The sequence below is a fragment of the Mus caroli genome, chromosome 19 (genome assembly GCF_900094665.2).
Source record: "Mus caroli chromosome 19, CAROLI_EIJ_v1.1, whole genome shotgun sequence".
Taxonomy (NCBI): domain Eukaryota; kingdom Metazoa; phylum Chordata; class Mammalia; order Rodentia; family Muridae; genus Mus; species Mus caroli.
Window position 1 is genome coordinate 37,319,249 of NC_034588.1, and position 22,589 is coordinate 37,341,837.

Below are 22,589 nucleotides of genomic sequence, written 5' to 3' on the forward strand. Positions count from 1 at the left end.
GTATGGAAGTGTAAGGCGAATAAACCCTTTCCTCCCCAACTTGCTTCTTGGTCATGATGTTTGTGCAGGAATAGAAACCCTGACTAAGACAATATTCAAACCACCACTGGTAGATTTTTGATAGAGGTTCTAAAACTGATGCTAATACTTATGTGGTTATTCCTAGCAGGCCAATGATAAAACTAGTGCCAAGCTGAAACTTTCACATTTAAAATGACAGTTATACAAACACCAGAATATTCACCTAGACATTCTGTGCAAATTTAAGTTCCTTCAATCCCCCCTCCCCCAATTAAGTCTTTATGTTAGTTTGTCATTTGGACCAATCTAGTTTGAGAATGTAAGACTAATAGTCTTGTAAGGCTTAGTACTGAATTTATTTCTTATTGCTTGAATTCTCAATCTTTTTTTTTTCTTTTAAAACATATATTGTAATTGTAGCACTTAAGATTGTGTTCCTATTGGCAGTCTACAGAAAACATACTGTGGATGCTGAACATTATCTCTGGAAAATGACTTAGCTCCCCCTAACTGGAGACATTTTAAAGGCTTTTTCTATGTAGCCCATTACTAGTAACAAGCAAGTTCAAACTCAGTGTCCCTGCCTTACTCTCCCTAAACTGGTGACATTTTGCTTTTGTTTTTGTTTGTTTGGTTGGTTGTTTGGTTGGTTGGTTGGTTTGGTTTTCAGCCAGGGTCTCATGTGGTCTAGGCTGGTCTGGAACTCACAGGTAGCTGATGCTGACCCTCCTGTCTTCAATTCCCACATGATAAGAGTATCCACACCTGGCTCACCTGGAGGTTTTTTCCAAAGTTGTTTGACCAGCAGTGTAACTTACTGACTGAATGAGTCTGGGTTTTGCTGGGCTGTCAGGCTGGAGCTGCAGCCATCTGATAGCTCCTTAGCAGAGTTCAGGAGGCCAGTGTCTGCTTCCTTAAGATGGTGTGATAAAGTGTCGCAGCCTGAAGCAGAGATAGCAGCTCCACAGCAAAGCCCAGTAGACCTGCTTTACTGAAAAGGGCAGCCCCTTTCCTTCCCGACATTCTAAGTCTTCCTGCACCCCGCCCACTGCGGGAGACTTGAAACAATGGAGCAGCAGGGAGAATGGCACCTTTGCATTCCCTCCTAGGAACTCCTGTAATTTGTAATGACATTAACTTTCCACCTTCCTCTACTTTGTCTTGGATGACAAAGAATGGCAAATGCTTGTTTACCCAAGAGGTGGCACATTTACAAGCACTCTCCTTTCCCAAAGCCACTTTCTGGAAAAATAGAACAAAACAAAACTAAACAAAACAAAAAAACACAGCAGGGCAGGCCAGCTAAGCAGTGATTCCACACTGGGTGTGAGCTGAGGCTGCTTCAGGCGTAGTGTACCCTAGTTCTCAATTTATAGGAAAGCAGAACCATTGAAATCGCCAGGGAGAGATAATGGTAAGTTTGCTAATTCACTGGCTTTGGTTGTCGAAGCACAGGTGATGTTGGGCCGAGTAGTTCTTGGTCCTCTAGTGGAGCCTCCACTGTGGCCATTAAAAGAGAAGTGGACCAAGGAAGGACCATGGTTAGAGATGCCGTCACTGGACTGTCACGGGACTGTCACCGGGCCCTCACTGTTTAGGGCTATGAGGAAGTGGTTGGAAAAACAAATCGCCCTGCAAGAAATAGAAGGAAACAACTAGAAAAACAACCGATGGCTTTATTAGAAACTGGTCTGGCTGGGTAGTCGTGGCTGAGGCAAACCACCATGTAAAGAGGTTAAAGACAAAAGCAGTGGGTGAATCTATTAGAAGGCTCCTGTTGCTGGTTTCCTGACCTTCACAGTGGATTGCAGGCCTTGTGAGGGACAAGCAGTGCACAGTCTTGAGTGATAGTCCCTGCGTGGGGTATAAATAGAATATGAATTCTTTTTTATTGGGGAGGGGAGATTAGTGGAAATAAAGTAATTTTCATCAAATTCTCCCTTTGAGAAGGATCTGTGATGGTGAATATTTGTCCAGATGTTTTCCTAAATGGAAGAGAAAGCGGGAAAACACCATCCTATATGTTTCTTGAGTGTATTTCAAATCGGATTTGCTCCTTGTAAAACAGTAAGAGATCACACATACTGCACCCTGGGAATCCACAGCAGCAGGCAGTTCTTATAGCCCTTCCCCCATCCCCTTCTTTTGTTTTACTATGTAGTACACTTTGGTCTCAAACCCTTGACCCTCCTGCCTCAGCTATCTGTGTGCTGGGATTATAGGCATGTGTTACTAGATTCAGCTCACAGTAGTTCCTTTAGGTCAACAGGACCTAAAGAAGAGGAAGAAAACAGACTCAACTGCCAAAGATTCAACAAGTGGACCAAGTCAGAACTAGAATGCAAATTTCTATGTAGAATTTCTCTTTCAGTTTCTTAGGCTGCCAAGAGATGCTTCCTAGGTCCTTTCCAGGTTCACTGGTTTTATCTAACACATAAGCAAGACATCCATGTAGCTACACAGGGCTGTTTGAGGTTTTAAATGTGGAAATGTGGAAATGTCAGAATGCAGAAACCCTGGGTGTTCTCTGCTCACTCTGTCTCCACCTTTTCTGTTTTCTAGTTGGCCAGCCAGATGAAAGACATCAAACAGATGCTGGCCTTGGCCATACATGTCTTTAATCCCTGCACTCAGAGACAGAGGCAGCAGATCTCTGAGAGTTCAAGGCCAGCTTGGTCTACAAATTGAGTTTAGGACTGCCAGGGCTACACAGAGCAACCCTGTCTTGAAAAAACAAAAACAAACAGACAAACAAAACCCCAAAAAAACAAAAAGAGGAAGTTCATCAAAGGGGTTGCAGTCAAGGTGAGGGAGAGAGTGGGTTCACTCCTGACACACACTGGTGCTACCACTCTAACCAAAGGAACGGTTGATCTTGTGGCTCCCTCCCTCACATACCCAACCTCACTGTTGCTTGTGCATGGCAGTAACTCCTTTTGAACCTATTTTTTCCTCCCAAGGGCTCTTCTTAGCCACAAAAACATGCTGAGCCCATGCAGAACACAGGCACTGCAGGGACAATTCAGAAAAGGTCCGAGTAGTAATGGCAGATAAGAGCCTGCACTTCTCTTCCCTAGGCTTGGAATACCAGTAACCTGGTTCTACAAACTCTCCCAGCAGTCCTTGTCATGACAACCTCAGCTATACTCAGCAGTTTGCTTCTGTATTGGCCTTCCTCCCCAGAGCGTTTGCCCACGTGTTTTCTAGTACCTCCTGAGATTGATAATCAAATGCTTAAATCGAAGCGTCAAGATTGGCTGCTGAGGCCAGGCAGTGGTGGCACACGCCTTTCATTCCAGCACTTGGGAGGCAGAGGCAGGGGGATTTCTGAGTTTGAGGTCAGCCTGGTCTACAGAGTGAGTTCCAGGACAGCCAGGACTGCACAGAGAAACCCTGTCTCGAGGGGAAAAAAAAAAAAAAGATTGGCTGCTGAGAAGCCTACCTCAATGCAGAAACCACAACTATTGTGAGACAGCTTTTACCTTCATGCTGTTAGATTCTGGGAACCTCTTTCTTCCTCTCCTTGGTTCCTCAGGGCCCTGTAGTCATGGTGACACAGTTGCTAACTGGAGAGTGAGTCACTACCCTTGTTACACAGCTTCGGGACAAAAAGGGGCAGTGGGATCTTTATGTAGTATGACTGTGCATTCTTTTAGTTAGGAAGATGAGGCTAAGCGGACTGGGCTCTTGCTTATCCCACAGAGGTGCACTTCAAATACTACAACCAGGAAGGCACTGTGAGCTAATCCAATGCTTAGAGGTGACATGAGTTAGGGCAGCAATGACTGTAGTGCAGTCACAGCCGTGATGTCAGAGGAAGCACTAAGGGAGTGCCCCTGGGTTTTCCTCAGGGTGACAGCTGTTAGAGAAGAGCTGCTCTGTAGCCAATTAGGCCTTTTCTATATCCACCCAAGTGCCCCATACTGACACAGAAGCTTATATTTATTAACGAATGGCTAGGCCTTAGCTAAACTTGTTTCCAACTAGCTCATATCTTATTATCCCATTTGTACTAATCTAAGTTCTGCCATGTGGCCAGTTACCTCTTCTCAGTTTTATATGTTGGACTTTCCCTGAGTCTCATGGCCAGAGTCCTCTCTTTCCTGGAGGTCCCACATTACTATCCTGCCTTTTGCTATAGGCCACAGGCTTTTTATTTTAACCAGTCAGAAGATGCTTTAGGCAGGCAAGGAAAGACAGAGAGATTCATCTTCACACAGTGTACAAAATATTACTCCAACACTGCTCTGGCTGACTGTGACCTTCTTGGAGACAAAGTAATTACTTTGTCTATAGTGCATATCTTGTATGACAGCTCGTTATTCTTAGTACAACATAGCCCTTCTCCCCCAAGCTGCCTGATCTTTGCTTCATTTGTCATCTGTGGTACTGCTGTGACTAGATTTACATTCATTGAAACTACTTTGATGAATTAATAAAGATGTGGAGAGACTTCTGAGAAGGATACAAACTCCCAAACGAAGTGCTGAGAGTTCCTGGTCAAGGCATCTTAGAGGATATTACAGAATAATAAACTAGACTTTCCTTGTGGAACTTCAGGTCTGGTAGCAATAGAAAACTGGGGAGGGTTGAAAGGAAGTGGGTTGAGAAGAAAGAACGACATAGGCATGAGTCACAGGATACTCTGAGAAGATGTTGATCATTATGGGCTCCAAGCATGACCCTGGCTTATTGCTGAAATTGCAAAGTGCCCTAGAGCAATGAGTTGTGGAGGGGTGAGGTAGAAGGTCAGAAAAGAACAGAACTCCTGGGAGAAGGAAACAGAAGTTGGTGAGCCCCAGGGTAGTAGGAGTGGTTCCTAATAACCAGGTGATCAAGGCAACTTATAGAAGAAAAGTATATTAACCTTGTGGTTCTTGTCCTTATTGTTTTTTTTAAAAGATTTATTTATTTATTTTATGTATATGAGTACACTGTAGCTGTACAGATGGTTGTGAGCCTTCATGTGGTTGTTGGGAATAGAATTTAGGACCTCTGCTTGCTTTGGCCAACCCCACTCCCTTCGGTCAGTCCTGCTCACTTAGGCCCAAAGATTTATTAATTATTATAAATAAGTACACTGTAGCTGTCTTCAGGCACATGGGAAGAGGGTGTCAGATCTCATTATGGGTGGTGGTGAACCACCATGTGGTTGCTGGGATTTGAACTCAGGACCTTTGGAAGAACAGTCAGTGCTCTTAACCTCTTAAGCCATCTCTCCAGCCCCCAAAACCTATTTTTAATAAGGGTTTTCACATGCTTCAATCCCATTTTCTAGCCCACCATCCAAAGGTAGAGGAGAAAAGATGGTAAATAGGACAAGGGGATGTGAACCGGCTTAGAAGTAGTTCCCTGGGGCCATTCCAATCAATCTCCATTTGTCAGGATACCAGCAGTCCAATTCAGTAGTGTCAGGATAGCAAACACAAATCTGCAGCGGTGGAAGGAACCAGCAGAAACCGCCAACCATCGGCACCTCTCAGTGGGAGCGACCACAACCAGGGGACACCAGGAGAAGTTCTCTACTGTACCTCTCTCAACAAAGATCAGTGAAGACAAAGATTTAAGACCAACAAAGCATTGCAAGGCTAGCTACGCAAGCACACCGTCATTGTCCATTGAGTCCTATTTATACTCTCTCCAAACATCACGTGTCTTCCCACCGGTCTTGCTTCAGCAAAACTCCAAATGTGTCTGTCTTACCTAAACACCATAACTTGAATTAACCAGTTTGATTTAAGACCCATGATCTAAAAGGAATTCAAGTAATTTTATATGAGGTCTTACTTACTCATAAGTCAATTTGAATCAGGCAATTTAGGGAATCTATCATAAAAGAATACAATATAACATATGTCTAAAAGTAGGTATAAAGAGACATACTCCTATGTTAAGATGATACAACCTGGGGTTTGAGAAATGACTCAGTGGTTAAGAGCACTGATTGTTCTTCTAGAGTTTTAAGTTCAAATCCCAGCAACCACATGGTGGCTCACAACTATCTGAGGTGGGATCTGATACCTTTTTCTAGTGTGTCTGAGGGCAGCTACAGTGTACTCATATAAATAAATAAATCTTTACAAAAGATGATAGAACCTTTAAGTTGAAGCTTTGGTCGTAAGGCAAAGCTTTAATAATAAGGCAAAGTAACATAGAAATCTATTGATTTAAAAATCAACATGGAATCTAAATTTATAACAGAATTAAAGATTACCCACTTACTTGGTTAAATTCTAAACCTTTTTGTTTCAGTTATGAATCTTAAGTGAACCTCATTGTTGATTTATATTTAAAGCGACTGTTTTGCCTTTTTGTATGGACAAAAGAATGTCAGGCCAGATACAACAGAGCATGTTAAATGACTGTTAGAAGCCAGGTGTGGCGCTGTGTATAACATCCCAGCACTCGGGAAGTGGAAGAAGAGGATCCAGGAGGAGTTTAGGGAGTTTGGGGCAAAACTGGGCTGCACGAGGCTGGGTTTTAAAAACCTGGGTTGAAGTAAGGCTAAGTACTGATGAGACTAAAGACAGTTGAAGAGAACTTTGGTTGTCCATTTGTGAACTTTCAACTGTCCCAGTTACCAAGGTTCAGCTAACCAGCTTGCAAGGTCTTCAGCATACACATGGCTTTCCCAGGAAACTTTAGTTCACAACTTTTTAAATAGTTGGAAGATTACAGAGAAAATCCAGTAAAAAACTAAACTTTGCTTCTTCATGTGGAAGGTTGCTCATTATGTTTTGAAGGATGAGTTTTGAGACCATGGGGATCGCTGAGTTATGACAAACTCATGTGCTTAGAGGTCATTTTCTTGAGAACAGTATACTTAACACCTTTTCTCTTAAATTTTTATTGGAAATTTTTAATAGAAATAAATAAATAGGTGTAAAGAAAACTCCTCTTCCCCTGCCATTCTTATTCTCAGTTGAACCTTCAGAGGACGATTCTTGCCCGTTTTCTTCTCATACTCATACATATTGTGGAAATATACATGGTGGTTTGTTGTTGTTGTTTTAAAATTTTTTGATATTTATTTATTTTATGTATGTGAGTACACTATCACTCTCTTCACCAAAAGAGGGTATGGGATGGGTATGAGCCACCATGTGGTTGCTGGGATTTGAACTCAGGACCTCTGGAAGAACAGTCAGTGCCCTTAACTGCTGAGCCATCTCTCCAGCCCCGGGTTTGTTGTTTTTAAGACAGGGTGGTTCTTAAAGTTCACTGTGTAGGCATGTGTCCCACACACACAAAGATCGCAAGGATATTATACTAGTTAAAAGGCTCCCTATCACAGACTTGTGTTAAACCCATACCGCCTCAGATTGCCACAGTTTCCATATAGGTTCCCAGTAGTGTTTGTCTGCCTAGACTTGGCCTCCACTTTGTGAGCAAATAGGCTTCAGGAAGGTAGAACATTCTTTACTTGTGCACACAGGGGTCACAAGTGCCTATTTCTTGAGAAATGACTGATAGGTGTAAAATTATAAAGCTCAGTTCTCTCATCTATCTCCAGCACAGTCATATCAGGTAATTCCATGCCTTTGGTGTTTGGAGCTCTAAAAGCATTTCTTGCTATGCCACTTCACATACATATCCTGAGTAATTACCAAAGGTGGTGGTTCTACATGAAAGACATCCTCCTCTAGTATACTTGAAGTTGAACTAAGCCACTCTTCACAATAGAAAGATAAAGTAGTGGGCCTGGAGATGTTGAAAATGACTTGAGGAAGGAACTAGAGACAAGGGCGTAGCTTCCTTTCAGCTAGTGCTTACTGACTGTGTTACGATGAACAGGTTCTTTGTAGGGTTTTGTATTTAGTGATGATCAGCATAGCTCTCATGGGCACATCTAGGAGAGGAATAAGATGTTCAGCAGTGATCTCATATGTACGCCTTTTCAAATTAAGTAAGTGCCACACAGAGCAAACTGAGGGGTTGCTGCACGGGTGCAAGTGGGAGACAAATTTTTAAACTTGACGTTTTTGAAGATAGTTTCGTTATTAAATTCTAATTTTTTTCTCAGTGTTTAGATGATGTAGGGAACCCAAAATTCATCTTAAAGAATTCCTTTTGCATTTAATTTACATTTGGGTTTGAGTTTTGTTACAAGGAGCAATGGCAGTAGTTTTGTTTTGTTTAAGGATTTTATTTATTTATTTTTTTAATCTGTTGTTTTGTGATGTTGGGGATAAAACCCAGGCCCTTGCTCCTGCTGCTCTGTTCTTTAGACCCTACTAGTTCCAGTTACTTCTCTCCTCTGAGGTTTTTGTTGTTGTTGTTGTTGTTTGTTTTTGTTTTTTTTTTTTAGACAATGTTTCTCTGTGTAACAGGCCTGGCTGTTCTGGAACTCATTTTGTAGATCAAACTAGCCTCCAACTCAGAGAGATTAGCCTGCTTCTGCCTCCCAAATGCTGGGATTAAAGGCGTGCACCACCACGCCCAGCTTCCCCTCTGAGTTTTTAACTCTCTTCTCTATGTTGGTGTTTCTTCCTCCATCTTATTTTGATAATCTTGTCTTGATGGCACATTTTGACCTATCAGCCACAAGTCTTTTCTAGTCTCCGTCCAGTGTGTAGTGTTAGGAGGTCGGTCTTTGGTGAAACGATGCAGTGAAGAGGACCATTGGGATCGGCATGTAAGTACGAGAGGTCGGCACATTGGCAGGAGAAATGCTCGACTTACAAACGTGCTTTGCTGTGGGATCTGGAGGCCGGGTCTTACCATTTCCATCCCTCAAGACAGAAAACCTACTGGAAGTGATTGGCAGGAGCTGGGGCTTCTGGAGTAAAGCAATGAGGAAGAAAGAGAAAAATGAAGGAGACCCTAGGTCAGAGTAGATCCTCGTGCTCAGAAAAGTCCTCTGCACATGGTCGGTGTTCAGAAGCGTTTGTTCAGTAAATGAACACATGTACTAAACTCATCAGGGCAGGCTGCTCACAGAACCAGCAAGCACTATTCATGTTAATATACCATCCTAATTAAACTCCCCCCCCCCCAATCATTACTTGTGGCAGCCTGGGTTTCCAATTGTTAAGGATTCAGCTAAGAATATATTCTGTGTTTTCCCAAGAGGAGTGTCAGGGTGTCAGGTATAAACAAGTATGACAACAGGCAAATACATGACCAACAGACATGAAGAAAGCCAGTGCTGAGCTAAGGCTACAGGGCAGAGTCCACTGTGTTTCTCTGCCCAGGAGTCATTTTCCAAAGGCTTTGAAACCACGGCTTCTCTCCACTAAAGCCAGAAGCATCAGTCAGCTGGGATCTGAGTTGTTGGAAGCCGAAGTCAAAACAGGCAAAATTGGACAGGGACATGCATAACCCTGTTGGTGAGAGGAGGGAAGCAAACCCATTTCTTCTTACCTTAAACTGAGACTTGTCACAGGTAGGCAGACCATGATAACCACGACACCCTCCTGGCTGTTTGAGTGGATAGCCATACAAGTAAACTCTGATTTATATTTAAAGTAAATGCGTATTGAAATACTTATTTAAATATAAATGTTATTCGTAATCCATAAATTGTGCCTATTACAAATTTCAGAGGGATCACAATAGCCAGTGAAAGTCAGATATTAAGTAAAGGGCTAATGACCTACAGATCTTGTTGGTGAGCTGAGAAACTCAGGACGGGAGAGTTGATTTGGCTGATAACACCTTCGGACCATCCGGGAAACTCCGGGAAACTCCTGATAAAAAAGATCAGCATACCAACCTCCATTGGTATTTACAACATTGAAGCTTCAGGGAAACAAACCTGCATATGGAATCCTCCAACCCCAAAGTTCTCTCTCTGCCCTATCATCACCCTGCATCATGGCCTACAGTCTCCACTTTCGTGAAGAGATCGCTGCCCTTCATTGTTCTGATTAAATGACAGTCTGCTTCTGCAGAGGGAATCTGTAGCATGTAGTTTTAGAAACACTCTACTGCATTTGCTGCACTACCAGCCCCTCCCAGCTCCCTTTGGTTCCACTTGGCTTAGCTCAGGGATGGGCTGCCACAAGCCCCAACCCAGCCTCTCTCTACCTGCCTCTGCTCAGGGGCGTCTCTACACCAGCTTCCACCTGAGACCCTTGAATCTGAGGACAGAAGACACATAGACAGCTCTTTTACTTTATAACTTGCCCACTAGACACAATTGCTGGGCGCAAATATCTCCTGCCTGGAAATGCATGACCTTACCAGTTTATTATCTCACTCTATCCTTCCGCCCTAAACTTAATGGCTGGTTCCAATTAGCCCCTGTCAAGCATGTTTGGCCACTTGCTGTAGTGGAGTCTGCAGGCCCTAGCTCTCCCCGAGGCCTTACATAATTGCTGCAACCTGCTTCCTCCAAAGCATGGCAGAAGAGCCTCTCTCTGGGCTCCTTTTTCTCCTCGGACCTGGAAGTCCCATCTATACCTTGAGCCTAGCAATTGGCTCCTGACCTTCTTTATTGACAAATCAAGAACCAATTGGGGAATGGGATTTTAACCTCTGGAACTCTCTCTACAGGGATCCTTTTCACTTATTTCCATGTCATCGCCATCAATATTAACCTAACATTCAGTACATGTACAAAGCAGTAGACATGGGACTATGGGATGTGGGAAGTCTTTAATGACGATAGAAGAATAATTTGTGTTCAAGTCCTAGAACTTTAAAATACACTTGAGTTTTATGTATGAAAATATTACTCATGAAACGCTTGTGAGAAGCTAATTATAATCTTAGAATTGGACGCTGGGAGATGTGAGAGATTTATGGTTTGAAGGAGACCTTGAAGGATGAGTTGGAGTAACCCCACAGGCTAAGTGGAGAATCCACAAGTCTGTAAACAGAGTCTCAAAAGTCAGAAAATTGTATTAGGTCTTTCTGTCCCCCAATTACCTCCTGCTCTGCTGCCCTAGTATAGAGAGAAGCAGGGAGCCTTATTTTGGCATTGTCTCCATGTCACCCCTGGTTGATCTCTGTGAAGGTGGAGGCCTTAGCAGTAACCAGGGAGCTTCCTGCTGTAGCCAACCTGATGCTATTGTCTTTAGGAGCTGGGTGTGTGAACCCCATCTCAGAGGTCATCAGGGTGACACCAGGGGCCTCGTGTTCTTCAGAACTTTCTGTTACCTCCTCAGCCCAGGGATGGTGAGAAGATAGAGACTTATGTCCTTTGAGATCCTGGCTGTTTGGAAAGACCAATTCTCAGGACCCTAGGGCTTGTGAGTGTGGTAAAACTAAGGCACCGGCTTTCCTGCCTCTCAGAACATTGTTTTCTGGCAATGTTCCCATATAACTCAGCCTGTCTGGGGAAGCCCAAGCCTTTTCCTTCCTTTTTTTTTATTTTTTCTTCAAGGCTTAGACCAGCAATCTCCTTCCTGCTCTCCCCCAGTGCAAGTTTCTGACAGCTCCCCAGAGACACTCACTTGGAAACTTTTTGAGCCAGTGAAGAATCAACTTAGAGATCTTTCCTTCCCCTGACCAAAGGGAATATTGTGTGTCATGGAATGGAAAGATTTGAATAGTACTATCACATTGAGGGTAACGGGCTGCTTGCCGGTTGTGGCTCACATCCCAAGTTTGCTTTGGTTTGCTGAATGTGGACACAATGGGTTCTGTTTGAACAAGAAATCATGTGTAACAGACGCTTTTGCAAAAAACGGTGGTCACTTAGCAGTTAAGTTACTTAACAAAAAATGTGCTTCAGCGAGGGGCTTCAGCATAAAAGCTGCATTTGAGCTTTTATGCAATGTTGAATTTAATGCACTTGTAAGTAAACTTTTAATTTTAGGATAATTTTCAATTTATGGAAAGTCAACATAGCACAGAAAGTTCTCACATATTGCATGCTATGTTTCCCCTGGTGTTAGCATCTTACATTAGGATAGCATGTCTGTCAATTACTAGTATTGATGTTTGTTTGTTTGTTTGTTTGTTTGAGAAAGAGTTTCTCTGCTTTGCCCTGTACATCCTGGAACTAGCTCTATAGACCAGACTGGCCTTGAGCTCAAAGATCCACTAGCCTCTGCCTCTTAAGTGTTGGGATTAAATGTTTGTGTTAATGTGCTCACTTATAACTGATTTTTAGTGTGTGCATGTGCATGTGTGTGTGTATGCATCTTTGTGTATGTGTGGTCAGAGGACAGCTTGTAGGAGTCAGTTTTCTTCTTCTACCATGTGGATCTCAGGGCTCAAACTCAGGTCGTCAGACTTGACAGGAAGCACTGCCCCTGATAACATTATCAACTAAAGTCCGACTCTGTTGTGATTTGAACATGGAATATCCTTCGTAGACTCACTGGCTGAACTCTATACCTGGCCCCAGGTCCCTTTTACCTCTCTGCTCCTTCTCATGCTGTGCCTCACACCTCCACTTTGTTAGTGTTCAGAATCAATGGTGGTCCATGGACTGAAGACTCAGGATGCCTGAACCTCTTCTCCTTAGATTGTTTCTCTGAGCTCTTTAATCACACCCATAAGAAAAACCCAACACAAGATTTTTATTCAAATTCCTTTAGATTTTTTTTGGGGGGGTCTGGGTGTCACATATTATTTTTAATTCCCAAATATTTTTATTTCCATATTCCCCATAGCTGCCAAGAGTTCTCAGGCTTTATTTTTGATGACTTTGACGGTCTGAAATAATCCTGGTCAGAATATGTTTGGAGCGGCCCCCAGTTGGGATAGCTGTTCTAAGTCTTACTCACAGTTAGCCTGGAGTAAGTAGCCTGGAGTTGAGGAGGAAGACCATGGAGATAAAGTTCCACGTTTGGGACATCATACTGATGGTGTGCTGTCAACAGGGCTGGTTACCATGGCAGCTGACACTCCTGCTTACTTTCCTCTGTGCTGCAGTCCTTGGAAAGAAGTTACAAAGTACACGAGGGGTTTTACTTTGTGTCCCGGAAAGCACAGTACCTCTGTGAATTGTTTCTCTGTATAGCCCTGGCTGTCCTGGAACTCACTCTATAGACCAGGCTGGCCCTGAACTCAGAAATCCGCCTGCCTCTGCCTCCCAAGTGCTGGGATTTAAGGCGTGCACCACCATGCCCGGTGATTTTGAATTCTTTTAAGCAGAAACTTGCTTGTTTTCTCCTATTGATTTATTTAATAATTCACTTATTTAGTAAACATATTAGAATAGTCTCATGGATACTCACGTTACAGTTTGGATTATAACAGAGTCTGTTTTGCTGTTCAGATTGTTTCTGGCATATTAGAAGCTCTTCAGACTGACCCCTGTTTTCATTTCGAGGTACCTATCTTTGCAAGTTTTAAAATGCACTTTTCAAAAATCTCTTTGGGGCTAGAGAGATAACTAGATGGCTAAGAAGCTTGGCTGCTCTAGGTTCGAGTCCCAGCACCCACATAACGGCTCACATAGGCTGTAACCCTTTCCTGACCTCGGCATAGTCACAAGCAGGCAAAGCATCCACACACATAAAATAAAAAGAAATAAATTTCAAAACCAACCCCCATTTTGTGGCACTCTAAGATACTTTAGACTCACCATGTACACTGTCTGTATCAGTCCTAGATTCAGCTATTTCTCAGAATACTGTTAGCCCTGTGTTATTGGAGAATGGCTTTTGAGGTGAGGCTCTGTGGGTAAAGCATTGTTGCTCTTCAGACATCTTTGCTGATGCTTTCAGCTGACGGTGGAAATATGTATGTATTGTCCATGTAGCCTTTATGAGCAGTGGCAAATGTTGCTGTCTTTATTCACATCTGTTTCTATTCAGCTAAAATGAACTTACACTGACTCTGATTCCAGTCTTCTTCCTCACGTATCATTTGGGTGGATTCTCCTTGTTGAAAACACTTGAAAGCTGCAGAATCAACAGTGAGAGATCTGCTTCCTGTGCCCAGCATCCACTTCCTGTTTGATTCCAGTAGAGTGAGCAGTGGTTGTGGAGAAATGTGCTTCTGTGCACTTCCTTCTGCCTCTCTCTCGCCTAAGGCTGTCACTCAGCCCCAGGCTGACAGAAGGTAGGGCTCCTTTCTTTCCCACCATTCAGTGAGGCTGTTTCCATACTTTTCCCATAATCTACATTTTATTTTGGGATCTCTTGGTCTGTTGAACAATGTGTGTGTGTGTCTGTGTGTGTGTGTGTGTGTGTAATATTCATTTTTTGTGTACTAAAGCTTTCTTGGTTTTGATAAACATATATTGTTGTGTAGATACCATTACAGTATCATGGAATAGTTTTGTGGTACTAAAAATCTTTCGTTGTATCCCACACTCAATCCCCAGTCCTACCAAAACAAGGAGGCCCATACACACAAATTCTGACTCACTCACCTAGTTAAATCGTCTTCCTTTTTTTTTTTCCCCCAAGAGACTCAGGCTACCACTGATGTGTTTGCTGTCTTGATAGGAATTCACTAGCTTAAAGTTTTAAACTTTAGATATTTTCAGAAGTTCTCAAGCCTGGTCTTGGTTGAGTTGCAATGAGTGCTTTCTTTGGAACTGAACACAGTTGACCCTAAAGACAGCACAGCTATTATGCTAAGTGCTCCAGGCTGGTCTTAGTATGAGGCCACCCTTGGGTCACACAGTTCCCCTTTGGAGGACCTGGCTCTTCTGCAGCATCTAAAGGCATTTCCTAGCTCAGAGTTTCGGGATTCCTCCCTGATTACTGTGGCATGAGCTTATTATCATGGGAACAGAAGCTTGCCAGCACATCCTCTTCTCCGTTTCGCTCCTTCTTGTAATGGGGCCCCAGGCCTAGGAGTGCTGACTGAATCCTTAGGATTACTTTAAATTCGGATAAGGGGAGTGGAGAGACCTGGTGTCCTATACAAACAAAGAGACTTCTGTTCCTAATCACCTCAGAAACCCTTGTGTTACTTCTGAAAAAAATACACAAACCATGTAAGTGGGGCAGGAGACACACGGCAAACAAACCTTTTTTGAATACACATTTAGAGCACAGGCAAAGGCCTAGGAACTCTGTTTCCTGAGTGTGAGCTGTGCGCCAGGGTGTCTTTTGGAGTCTCACTTTCTTCATTTATCGCCTCTCCCACCTGTACTCCATGAGCCTCTGAAGTAGGTTTTAAAGCAAAGCTTTCTGTTTAAAAAAATACCAAAGGCACACAACATTTTGGACACTAGAATATTGCAGGGTGTTTCAGTATATTAACACAGAACAAAGGCTGAATGGATAAATACAGGCATTCTTGGAACTGGCAGAGTAAGCCATTTGTACAATAGCTACCCTAGGCATTTATTTTATGATACATAAAACCCGAGTACCTCTTTTCATGAGTTTTATCAAAGGACTACTGTTTTAATGGAGTCTTAGAAACAATATGGAGACCAGAATGCTCATTGTCCACTCAATTCAACCAGCGGCCTCCCCTCCTCCTGCCCTCAGGATTCAGAAACTGCATCCACACTCAGTTCAATGAATGTGACTCCTGCCCAGTTGATCGCGATTGGGTACGTGGAGAGTGCCTTAAACTGTCAGGCTGCACTGTGCATGCCGCACTTGGATTGAGTGTACCTTCCTGACTTCTGTACCTAATGTTAAGTTCCACATCAAAAGAAAAGGAGATGTGATGTTGTGTGTCGGTTTCGTGCTAAAAAATTGCACAGTGAATCTGCTGCTCTTGCTTACATGGGTGATTCTTAGCTTTGATTCGCTTATTTCCCAGTCACTTTTATCTTTCTTACACATGATCTCTTCCTCTGACCATTGTACAGTGACATGCTCGGCCTGTTCTGCTGTTGTTTTTGTGAGATATGGTCTCTCTATGTATAGTCCAGGCTATTCTGGAGTTCTGTGTAGACCAGGCTGGACTTGAACTCACAGACACCTGCCTGCCCCTGTCTCTTGAGTGCTGAGATAAAAGGCCTGAGTCACCATGCAAGGCTCAGGTTGTTTTGTGCTGATCATCTTGCTGATCATATATATATATATATATATATATATATATATATATATATTTTTTTTTTTTAAAGAACTGACCCTTGCCATAGTTGGACATTACCACTTCTTGACCCTAAGCTACTGGAGCATATGGATAAGACTCAGTAAACTCCGAGCTGAATTATTAAACTCTCTCAGTTCCACCTTGTAGCCAGTGCATATTATCAAACCAGTCCCCACTCATTATCGTGAATCACGTTTTAAACCTTTCATTGCAGAACATTTCAAGCGTTCAAATTATAGAAAGAATAGTACTTCATTCTGTTTTAATCATCAACTTATCTGTTTGCATCCACCACGTATCTCCAAAAGATAGACTTAAAGAGTGTAGCCATAACAGTATCATATTTAAAAATGAAAAAAAATACAATATTACAAAATATGGTCAATCAGTGTTCAAATATCCAATTCTCCTGATTTTTTTTTTTTTTTTTTTTTTTGACAGAGTCGTGCTGTATACTCTAGGCTGGATTTGAACTTCAGATTTTCCGACTCAGCCTCTCGAATGCCGGAATTACAGTGGTGTGGCATCACAACTAGCTCTCTATAGTGTCTTAGTGTATTCTGTTGGGCGGTGCCATGCATTTCCTTTGAAATGGTAGAAACTCATCCTCCTTTCCCCTCTCTTTCCCCTTACTTCCCTCTCTTCTTTCACAAAACAACTTTAGAAGTGTGTTCTAATCTTTCATCAGAAGGTATGTCCTGAATGTCGGCCTCCTTTTGTGATGTAAACAGCTATCAATGATTATTACTTAAACACACGGTTTTATTGGCTGTCAGCAAAGCAGCGACAAACAGAGGCTGCCAGTGGTAAGCCTTTCTTGTCTGTAAGCCTTGAAAGAGGACTTTTCTCATGAGCCATTTGGTCATCTGGTAGAGTTTATGCAACAAAGAGGCTGGAGTGTTGATATTCCCCCATTATAAACACTGGCCATATTGCGCATCTGATGAGTTCCAATCCGGTGTGGTTACAATCTCAATTGTTGCTTCAACTTTTCCTATTTTGACTAATGGTATCTACTTGGGATTGGCCCCAAGTGATTCTGGTGTGACCCTAGCAGTTTTGGATGCCAGCCCTGCTTTCTGGTGTAACGAAATGCTTCAGACTCACATTTTTCATCTGCTTCCTTCCTTAGGCTTGGGCTCAGCTATTTTCCCAAGGAGTCTGGTTTATTTTAGTGGGGAATCATAGTGAAGACCACCGTCTTGGTGTTAGGAGCTACAAAGGAGGGATCTTTGAAGAGGCTGCGTCCACAAAGGCTGATTGACTTTAAGCTACAATGAAGTAGAGCTGTTGGGATGATACGGGCCCAGAGCTAGTTACCTTATCCTGGGCTAGCATTAGCTCTCTCAATAGCCAGTCCTCACCCACTGTGTGTCAGAACTAACAACCTGTGACAGATTGATTAAAATAAACCCTTTGAATCCATTAACTTAGCAGACACTAGCTTCCACCAACCCAAAAGCTAAAAATGCCATTAGCATCTTGAGCCTATAGAAAAGGCTCCCCCATCTTGCTGTATCTATCTCTTTGATGTACCCACAAATGTATTTTAAACTTGTCTTGACTTATGACTTTCTTTGTTCCATAGAACTATAAACGTCATAATATTACTTTTATGCTGGAGGATGGAATTTGGGGCAACCTAATTCTGTGTTCCTGAACCATGGTCACTAAAATGACTCAAGAAATAAACTATCTCTTGTTCCCTTTGGGATGAGAGTTGTGGTTCTCCCACATCAGCAAATAGAAGGCAGTACTTCCGTGAGAACATGCAGGCATGCAGGAAGGAGCTCATGGATATTTGTGAAGATAGCATTCAAGACAAGAGGAAGAGCAGAGCACATCCCTGAGGCTGGACCAGAAGGAGCAAGAATACAGTAAATTAGGACAACAGAAATGGAGCAAAGGCCACGAGGGACCTGGTGGGAGTTTTGTTCTTCTTGTCATGAGGTGGAACCATCGCAGAATTTCCAGCAAGGGAGTGATAGAATCCTTTGTTTTATGTTGGTATTGTTGATGCTGTGTCAGAGACTTCACTGACTGAGCAGAAAGCAGGAGACTGATGAAGAGGCTATTAGGATTCAGCTGACAACTGGTATGGTCTGGAGAAGTACAGCAGCTGAAGAGGCAATGAGATCAGGTTCTGGATATGTCTTGAAGGAGAAAACCACAGCATTGGCTGAAGGATTAGACGTGCGGTGTGAAGAAAGGAGATTAAAAAATGACTCTAAAGTTTATGGGCTGAAATACAAATGAGATTATAAAGCAGCATGGAACCATGGTAGCATTTGATAGGGTGAGCACGGTGTTTTTGTTTCTGCCCCTGTGGCAGAAAGCAAGGAGACAGAGGTAGAGCAGGCCCAGAGCTATCGCATGAGGAGAATGGGAATTTTACCTATAGATTATAAGGGCACGAGGATCCTTAAAAGCAGGAATATCAAGATACACATTGCAGAAAGGCCATCTGTGCAGTGGTGTGGAGAATAACGGGGATAAGATTGACAGCCCCAGACCTGTGGGTACTAATGAAAGGCGGCCAGGGAACAAATCTGAAGCATGTGGCATTATAGGAAACACAAAGGTCCTGAACTCCTATTTACCTAGGTTCAAATACCAGCTCTACCACATACTAGCTTCATCAAGGTACTTAATCTTGGGGCTAGAGAGGTGGCTCAGTGGTTAGGAGCACTGACTGTTCTTCTAGAGGTCCTGAGTTCAATTCCCAGCAGTCACATGGTGGCTCACAACCATCGGTAATGGGGTCCGATGCCCTCTTCTGGTGTTCTGAAGACAGCTACTCACACATGTACTCACATACATAAAGTAATTTTTTTTAAAGATTTATTTATTTATTATATGTAAGTACAGTGTAGCTGTCTTCAGACACTCCAGAAAAGGGAGTCAGATCTCATTACGGATGGTTGTGAGCCACCATGTGGTTGCTGGGATTTGAACTCCAGACCTTAGGAAGAGCAGTCGGGTGCTCTTACCCACTGAGCCATCTCTCCAGCCCAATTTTTTTTATATAGGTAGGTAATCTTTCTGAGGTTCTGGCTCATAGTCTATAAAGTGAAAATACTAACAAGGTTAAATCACTAGGTTATTAGGATGATAAATGAGTTAATAGGGATCTAAAATTCACGCGATACATTTTATTTATTTAATCATCATTGTTACTGCATAGAAAGGATTGGCCATTGGAAAAACAGTAGCCTCACTTACTCGGGCATGCTGTTGAACAGAGTTTTATAGGGGTGAGATGTTGTATAGACTGTATTAGCCTGTGCCTAAAGTGAAGCAGAAGATATAAGTTAAGTAAGTTTATATGAAATGGGACTATCTAAAAATAAATGAAAGTCACATGTCATTAAGCTGGAACAGAGAAGGAGGTGGACACAACCAGTTGTAGGCCCACAGGATCAAGGAAAGGAACAGTTACTAAGTCTTGGAGGGAAAAGGTTAAATAAAGCCAGGAGCTTTGAGAGAGGCAGAAATCTTAAGCAAGAAGCACAGATAATGTCAGGTAGTCCAGGAGGTCAGAGGATATAAGGAGCTAAGGAACCAACCTTTTGATGCACACAGCATGTGGGAGCAGAGAGGGTATATTGGAGAGGCAACCCCAAAACACCCAGCACACGTCGATGATCCGGATTGCGTTCTTGGACGAAGGCACCTCTAACTGGGCTTTAGAGATTTGTGGGCAGTTTACAGTCACCACAAATACTTGGTGAAAACTGATTCTGAGCACTGTACATGGCGGGTTGTGACACTCTCCCGATCCTGTCCCCGAAACAGACAGCTGCTGAAACTGTGACTTATGGTCATGTTGCCCAAACCATTTGCATGGGTTCTTGGACTCGTTATTTTAAGGAGGTTCAGAGAGAACAGACATTCTTTTCAAGCAGGGTAACTGAACATGAATTGTATTTACTTACACATTAAAAGACTTCTAACTTCTTTTCTTCCTGACCTGGGATACTGGGACACCATGTTGCAGTTGTTCAGGCAAAGATGAGAGGCAAGCACAGTGGCAGAGGTTGCAGAAATGGAGAGGAGGCAGATTTGAGAATGGCAAGGAAAAGAACAGTAATATTTGGTCACCAGTAAGATGTGGGCAGTTATAGTTTTATAGAGCAAAACAGAAGTCCTAAGTCAAGATAAGTTTAAAATACATTGGTGATGACATGAGAGAGGTGGTTAGAGCAAGGAGGGAGGCCTTTCTGTAGGCCTCAAATGCTATTTGATGACATTCTTAGTTTTAGGGTTGGTAGAAGTTAGTGTCTGCTAAATTGATAGATTTCAAAAGGTTTTTATCTGTTCCTCCCAGGTAGTTAGTTCTGACACACAGGTGGGCAAGGGATGGCTATTCAGGGAGCTAAAAGCTAGCTCACACTAATGTAGTTAGCCTCTGGACCTGTTACATTCCAGCTTGCAGTTTCTACAGGTCAAGCAGGCTTTGGAGACATAGCCTCCTTCCAGGAGCCTTGGTTCACAAGAATGTGTCAATTATGAGAGAGTGGCAGAGACTCAGGGAAGGCAAAGTCATGATCTGTGAGAAAGACAAGAGGCACAGGCTGGTGGCATATTTGTTTTTTTTTTCTTTTTTTAAATAGAAATAAAAACAAAAAACAGAACCAACCAAAATTGTGGAAAAAATGTATACAACATAGAATTGACAGGATTAACCATCTTCGGCTATCGTTAAGCCTGGTGAGGACATTTGCATTATTGAGCATTCTCTAGATCATTCTCATCTTGCAGAACTGAATCCTCTGTGCTCACTTTGTACCAGAATTTATCTTTCAGCAGAGGAACTTAACTACTTTAGATGCCAAGGGAGGAACTGACATAATGTAGGAGATTGAAGGGGTAGGAAAATTGAAACGTTTTTTTCTAAAGAACTTACGTTAAAAATACATTTCATCGGTAAAAGAAGGACAGGTATATTTAGCTCTAGCAACTTTCTTGAGTAACTTTCTTACTTTCTATTGGAAAAAGGCAACAATACAATTATAATAATGGACTTTTTTGGTCCAGAAATAAAATTGAAATTTAAAGCAATTTTCAGACCTTTAAACAGGCTCTTGTATCCTTGCCACCTCTTAGGTAAACTATTGTCATGTGACTGGGAGATAAGACATGCTCAACTATAATGCTTTTCTGATACCAAGGAGCTGTGCATACAGAGCAACAGGATTAAATAGCACACAGCACTCCACCATCAGAACCATTAACCGCTGTTGGGAGATTTGTGTAGGATGAGTTAGTTTGTTATGAAAGGCTGCTTCTATTACTATGTATTCAATTCAGATAACCTTCAGTTTTTAAAAACAAATTATGTGTGGGAGGATGGGAGAAGGGTATGTGTATTTGGGGAGCATGTATCGAGGTCACAGGACAGCTGGTGGGAGTCGGTCCTCTCCTTCCATCTACCAAGGATTCTGAAGATTGGATTCAAGCTGCCAGGCTCCACAAGCACTGAGCCATCTCTCCGGGCCTGAACTTCATATTTTTTATAGAGCACACATGTAGTCACAAAGCCACAAAGATTGCTGATATTTGCAAATATCTCATTATGTCTCTTAAAACAATGTTATTATCACAGGACAATATCAAACCAATATTCATGATTAGAAATGCAGTTTAAACTGGTTCTAGAGAAGCCATTTATTAGAGTTTTCATTTAGTGTGATTAATTATTCTTCTAAATGCAAACTCCTATAGTTATGCACCATTAAGTAAGATACAGAAAGTCTTGCTATACAGTTCTGATTTATCAAAATATCCAGAATTCACTGAGCACGTTCTGTGTGGCAGGCACTGCATTGTGCAAGGGAGCAGACATCTAAACTGAAAACTGAGCCCCACCCCTTTACAAATACACAGAAAGTGTAGCAGAGAACACATTTCCTTCAAAGCAATCTTAAGTGGTCACTAAGTAAATGATTTGAGGCAGAACTATGTCTAACAGTAAAATTAGCTCCAGACACAAATTCTCTGCTATAAAGGAAATACAGAAAAACAAATAAACAAATAACAACAAAACCTCCATGAACTAGGAATCAGAAGGCTGGATCTATAGTCGGGCAATGTGGCTGGCTGTTCATTCATGAACTCACTTGGGGTTTACTGAGTACCAGCACTGTGGGAGAATCTGGTGTTGGAAGTGAGGTGGTAAACAGGAGGTAGCATGCAAATAGGGGCAGGTGGCTTCATTTTTTTTTTTTTTTTTTTTTTTTTTTTGCTGTCATCTTGGGTTGATGGGACGCCGCAGGTCTCTTTCAAACCTCAAAGCTAAGGTTTCAAGCAGCTTTTTAAGGAGCAGCTGTCCAAGTGGCTTTGGGATTTGAGGACTTACACCTTCCTCCCTGAGGGCCAGCCTGCACTTCAGACCTCTTCATTTCAAAACAAGTTCATAGTTCACCTGCATTTGGGTCACCTTACCGAAGCCTGGGCGTGGCTACCTCTGTACCTAGGGCTTTGGAGGTAGGAAGTCAAAGCTGGAGAAAAGTGGATGACGTTTGTCATTTCACAGCTGGCAAGAGGTACCCAGTGAGCAATTTGCTCAGTGGTCCCATAAGGCTTTCCGGACAACTGTGTGGCTTTGCCTGCAGCTTCCCCCACTGCCTGCGTTCTTCTCCAATGAGACTGAGAAATGA

At 42.6% G+C, this 22,589-nt stretch overlaps 1 protein-coding gene across 1 annotated transcript in view; it reads left to right on the forward strand.

Annotated features, from left to right (window-relative positions):
• Nucleotides 1–22,589, forward strand: part of Entpd1 (ectonucleoside triphosphate diphosphohydrolase 1) — a 128,880-nt gene that overhangs the window by 21,899 nt on the left and 84,392 nt on the right. The gene's annotated exons all lie outside the window — the stretch shown is intronic.